This window comes from Chrysochloris asiatica, unplaced genomic scaffold (assembly GCF_000296735.1).
Source record: "Chrysochloris asiatica unplaced genomic scaffold, ChrAsi1.0 scaffold00002, whole genome shotgun sequence".
NCBI classification, from domain to species: domain Eukaryota; kingdom Metazoa; phylum Chordata; class Mammalia; order Afrosoricida; family Chrysochloridae; genus Chrysochloris; species Chrysochloris asiatica.
The window spans coordinates 23,284,575-23,290,907 of NW_006408520.1; the positions used below are offsets into that span (position 1 = coordinate 23,284,575).

The window sequence follows — 6,333 nt, forward strand, 5'->3', positions numbered from 1 at the left end:
ATACCCTTTCTTGCACCTGCAGACTGTTTCCTGTTATTAACATCTTGCATTAGTATGGTATATTTGTTACAAATGATGAACCACTATTAACACACCACTATTAAATAAGTCCATAGATACTTTCACTGTTTGTATAATTTTGCTTCAAGGAGTCGTTGGTTCAAACTTACCAGCAACTCATTGGAAATCCTATTCAGGGTTGCTGAGTTAGAATCAACTCAATGGCATTTAACAAAACAACAAAATATTGCATTGTGTGGAAGTACCACAGGTTTTTTTTTTTGTTGTTTTGGTTTATTTTTAATCCATTCACCTATTGAATAGATCATCTTGGTTGCTTGCAATTTGGAGCAATTTTAAATAAAGCTGTGATAAACATTCACCTGCAGATTTTTATGTGAGATACATTTTCAATCATTGGTAAATAACTAGGAGCACAATTGTTAAATTGTATGCTAAGCCTATGTTTAGCTTTGTAAGAAACTGGTGAACTGTCTTCAAAGTGGCTGCACCATTTTGCATTACCACCAGCCGTGAAAGAGAGTTTGGCTGCTCTATATTCTCATCAGCATTTGGTATTGTCAGTACTTAGCCTTTTAGCCATTAAAATAGGTATGTAATGGTATCTCATTATTTTAATTTACAATTTCTTAAGGAACCCTGGTAGAGTAGTGGATTACAATTTGGGCTGCTGACTGCAAGGTCAGCAGTTCAAATCAACCAGCTTCTCTGCAGGAGAAAGATGTGAGGCTTTCTGCTCCCATAAAAATGTACAGTCTTGGAAACCCTATATAGAAACAATATGAGTCATCACTAACTCAGTGACATACCACCACCAAAGATATGAATTGATGAATGGTGGTGGTGGTGTGCCCTGGAATTGGTTCCAACTCATTGTGACACCCTGCATAGGGTTTCTGAGGCTGTAAATCAATATGGAAACAGAAAGCCTGATCTTGCTCCCATGTAACAGCTGGTAGTTTTGAACTGCTGACCTTGAGGTTAGCAGCCTGACTTGTAACCACTCTGCCACCAGAGTATCTTTAAAGATTAAGATTTATTCATTTTTCCAAGTCATATCCAGTAAAATTTGGCTGGGATTTTAAGCTCATACATGTACAGTAATTTTCCCAGATACAGGTCTGATTATTGCCATCTGAAGTCTGCCAGTGTAATTAATTCAATATTTTTTCATTTATTCAACAAACATATATTGAGCACATGTTAAATGCCAGACTGTGGGAATGCAGGGTGTTGGTGGTGATAGAAATGGAAGACATTGTCTCTGATTCTTAGAAGTTTGCAGTCTGGTAGGATAGCTAATCAGTAAGTAACTCATTACCATGGAGCATCAGAAGCTTTTTAATAGAGGAAATTGGAAATGAGGGCAAAGCTCATTGATTCCTGATGAGTAATGGGTGGGAGAGGTTTCTGGAGAGGATATTGCCTGAACTGAATCTTGAAGGCATGTCTTACTTGTGTTATATTAATATTTAACATAATGCCAAGAGTAATTGCGACATTAATACATTTGGTTAATTGTACTTAGAAGTAGAAGTTAACCAGAAAATTGAGGGTATGAAGAATGGAAATATGAGGGTAGGTAAAAAATATTGGTACTCAATCATAGAAACCTTTATTAAACAAAAATACCAAAATGTGAAGCTATTGTTTTTCACCGTATCTCCATCTAGTCTATAGGAAGGCTGTGTTTCCATCTCTCAAATCTTACTCTGAAGAATTCTGCACACTTAAATTTTGTTGTTGTTGTTAGGTACCAATGAGTCGGTACCAATTCATAGTGACCCTGTGCACAACAGAACGAAACACTGCCTGGTCCTGGGACAACCTCACAATTGTTGCCACGCTTGAGCCCACTGATGCCACTTTGCCAATCCATCTCATTGGGGGGTTTCCTCTTTTTATCTGACCCTCCACATTACCAAACATGATATCCCTCCTCAGTGACTGGTCCCTTCTGACAATATGTCCGAAGTATGACAGACGAAGTTTGGCCATCCTTGCCTCCAAGGAGCACTCTGGCTGCACTTCTTCCAGCACACGTTTGTTGGTTCTTTTGGCAGCCCATGGTATTTTCAATATTCTCTTCCAACACCATAAATCAAAAGCATCAATTCTTTTATTCACTGTCCAGATTTTGCATGCATATGAGATGATTGAAAATACCATGGCTTGGGTCAGGTGCACCTCAGTCCTCAAGCTGACATCTTTGTTCTTCAACACTTTAAAAAGGTCTTGTGCAGCAGATTTGCCTAATGAAATATGTTGTTTGATTTTTTTGGCTGCTGCTTCCATGAGTGTTGATAGTTGATCCAAGAAAAATGAAGTCTTTGACAACTTCAGTCTTTTCTCCATTGATAAGAATGTTGTTTATTGGTCCAGTGGTGAGGATTTTTGTTTTCTTTACATTGAGATGCAATACATAGTGAAGACTGTGGTCTTTGGTCTTCATCAGTAAATATTTTAAGTCCTCTTTACTTACAGCAAGCAAGGTTGTATCATCTGCATATCACAGGTTGTTAATGAATATTCCTCCAGTCCTTCAATTTATACTCTATCAAAAGAGTAGTTTTGGCATATTCAAGGGACTCAAATCATTTTCGTTTGAAATGTTCTTTGATTTTAGGAACAAGAAGTCTGAAGGAGTAAGATCAGATCTATAGGGGTTTGGGGTAAGATTTTTCATAAAAAATTTCATTGAATAGCCCTTCCAACCTCAAAGAATGAGTAGGTTATTTGTTGTGATGGGGGAAAAAATTCCTTGGAGCAACTGTCCTGGTCTTTTTCTTAACCAGTGCAATTTTCAGTTTTTTAAAAATTTCTTCATAATAAGTCCTCATGATCTCCCTGTGTCATTTGAGAATATCTATCATGATTACCCCAGCATGAGGTTTCCTAGGATCAGCTGGTAGGTTTGAACTGCTAACCTTGTAGTTAGCAGTCCAGTGCTTATCCAACAGTGCCACAACAGGACTCCTCTGGAGTCTCTGAAAACAGCCACCATAACCTTCTGAGCTGACCTCTCTGCTTGGAATCTAATTGGAATCCAAGTATAATCTCTCAGAAGCCACTGTTTTGATTAGATCCTTTTTTTTTGAACCCACCCTAATGAGACTAAAGCAAATGTATACTGAGAAAACTTGTCTGCAGCCATCTGCTGATTGCAGAGACATGTTAAACACATTTCATTTGGAATAAATCCATGCATATATGAACTAGAATCCTAGTGGCAATACTCCTTGACTTTTTGTTGTATGCTGCAAGAAGGAGGTGGGGTAATATGGGAGAAGAGAAAAGAAAAAATAGAACAACTTTTTGAGGCAATACTATAAGATCAGTTTGGCAGGAGTAGTAGCTCCATGTTGGGAGAGTGGCAAAAGTTGAAACTGGTCTGGAAGACAGGGGTAAGATCATAAAGTGCATTAATTACATACTGCAAATATAAGAGGAGCCGTTGAAGGGTAGTGGAATCAATGTAACTGACATTAGAAGTAGCAGTTAGAGAAGACATGGTTTATTTTCTCTTTTTATGGTTTAAAAATGGTGCCAGAGATTAGAGTCATCCTTAAATCAAACTTCTTTTGAAAAGTTTATTGTTGTTGGTCAGTGCTGTCGAGTTGGTTCCAAACAGTGACTGGTGCACTTGAACTGCCAATTTTGAGGTTAACAGGTCAGTACTTTCCCTACTGTACTACACTGGGACTCCTTTGAAAAATTTAGGAGTCTATAATGCTGTTTTAACAATTGCTCTTTTTTCACCTGATATATTTACTCCAGTACTGGGCAATTATATGCTGTATAAATATTTAATCACTCTTAGGCTACTTGTCTGGCAGTTTGAGCTCCAAAATACATAAAACCAACTCTAATAAATTTTAAGAAAGAAATAGAAAAATCTACAATAATAGTGAGCGATTTTAGTACACTACTTTCAAAATGGATATAACAACCAGAAAGAAACTCAACAGAGACACAGAGGAATTAAATAACACAATCAGCCAACTGGACTTCATAGATGTGTACAGAGCATTCAACCCAACAACAGCACAATACACATTCTTTTCCAGTGCGTGTGGAACATTCTCCAGAATAGACCATGTATTAGGCCATAAAACAAGCCTCCATAAATTTACAAATACCAAAATACTAAAAAGCATCTTCTCAGTCCACAATGCTATCAAAGTAGAAATCAGCAATAGGAAGACCAAGGAAATAAAGTCAAATACACGTGGAAACTGACTAACACGCTGCTAAAAGCAACTGAGAAGTAGAGGAAATAAAATGTGAATTCACAAAGTTCCGAGAAATAAATGAGAATGAAAACACAACATACCCAAATCTTTGGGACACGGCAAAAGTGGTGCTGAGAGGACAATTTATTGAAAGAAATGCACACATCCAAAAAGAAGAAAGAGCATTTTGTGAAGAGACGAAGACGAGCGGTTGCGGCCGCGTTGCGGACCTCGATCAGCAGTAGGCTTCTTCATGTAGGACCCAGGAGAAGGAGATTCATAAACGAATCTCTTCTCCCTTCCCCCTCCTGTGAGATTTTTTGCATCTTCAGCTACATTTTTCAGTTGTGTGACGAACCTTGTCAAACACCATGGCCAGCAATGTTAGCAACAAAACAGATCCTCGCTCTATGAACTCCCATGTATTTATTGGAAATCTCAATACTCTGGTGTTGAAATCTGATGTGGAGGCAATTTTCTCGAAGTATGGCAAAACTGTGGGTTGCTCTGTTCATAAGGGCTTTGCCTTTGATCAATATGTTAATGAGAGAAATGCCCGGGCTGCTGTGGCAGGAGAAGATGGTAGAACGATAGCTGGCAAGGTTTTAGATATTAATCTGGCTGCAGAGATAGAAGTGAACAGAGGAAAAACAAGTGTGAAACGATCTGCAGCAGAGATGTATGGCTCTTCTTTTGATTTGGACTATGACTTTCAGTGGGATTATGATGATAGGATGAACAACTATGCAGCACATGTTCCTCCTCCTCCTCTTGCTCCAGCTGTAGTGCCCTCAAAATGCCAGTGCATATCAGGAAATACCTCACAAAGGGGCAAAAGTGGCTTCAATTCTAAAAGTGCACAGGGTGGATCTTCTTCCAAGTTTGGAAAATTGAAAGGAGATGACCTTCAGACTCTTAAGAAGGAGTTGACCCAGATAAAAAGTGGATTCTCTACTGGAAAACCTGGAAAAAATTGAAAAGGAACAAAGCAAACAAGGGCTAGAGATGAAGAATGATAACTCCAAAGAGGAGCAGAGCAGCAGCTCCCTGAAGAAAGATGAGACTAATGTGAAGATGGAGTCTGAGGGGGGTGCCGATGATGCTGCTGAGGAGGGGGATGACCAGCTGGAGTTGACCAAGGATGATGAAAAAGAGGCTGAGGTAGGAAAGGATGACAGAGACAGTGCAAATGGTGAGGATGACTCTTAAGCACATAGTGGGACTTAGAAATGTTGTCCCATTATATCTTTACCTAGGCGCTTGTCTAAGATCATATTTTTCACCAGATCCTCTCCCCTAGTATCTTCAGCCACATGCTCATTGTTCTCCATATCCTTGTCCTTCCCGTGTTCATTCATTCATATTGTCCTGTGCCTGGTCCCATTTTCACTTCCTTTGACACTCCTAAAAGTTATGGTAAGTCTTACCCTGTAATTTTTGCTTTTAATTCTGATACTTCTTTGACTTAAAAATAAAAAGGATGTATGGTTTTTATCATCTGTCTCCAAAATAATCTCTTGTTATGCAGGGAGTACAACTATTTCCATTCATATATGAATTCAGTGGTTGCTTCCCTAACTGCAATCTTAGTTAGTTGGATAGCATCTGAGATCAGCTTTGAGTTAGAAGTATGTGTGTTATACCCCACATAAGTACTGTGTGGGGCTGTTCAACACAAATGTAACAGTGTATTTTTTGTGTGAATGAGAGTTGGCATGTCACATGCATCCTCTAGAAAAATAGTCTATTAAGATTTGTTTTCTAAAGTTGATACTGTGAGTTATTTTTGTCAACAGCCTGATGTTTGGAACCTTTTTTTCTCAAAATAAACAAGTCCTTATTAAACCAGGTATTTGAAGAAAAAAAAGAAAAGAAAAGAAGAAAGGACCAAAATGAACACAGCATCTCCAACAATTAGAAACACACCAACAGAGGGAAACTACAGTCACCAAAAGAAAAGAAATAATAAAGATTACAGCAGAAATAAATGAGATGGAAAACAGAAAAATTATAGAAAAAATCAACAGGACAAGAAGCTGGTTCTTTGAAAGGATTAATAAAATTGACAAACCATTGGCAA

At 38.2% G+C, this 6,333-nt stretch overlaps 1 pseudogene; it reads left to right on the forward strand.

Moving 5' to 3' along the window:
• The first annotated feature begins 4,615 nt into the window (after positions 1 to 4,615).
• Positions 4,616 to 5,462, forward strand: LOC102817540 (annotated as a pseudogene).
• Positions 5,463 to 6,333: the final 871 nt, after the last annotated feature.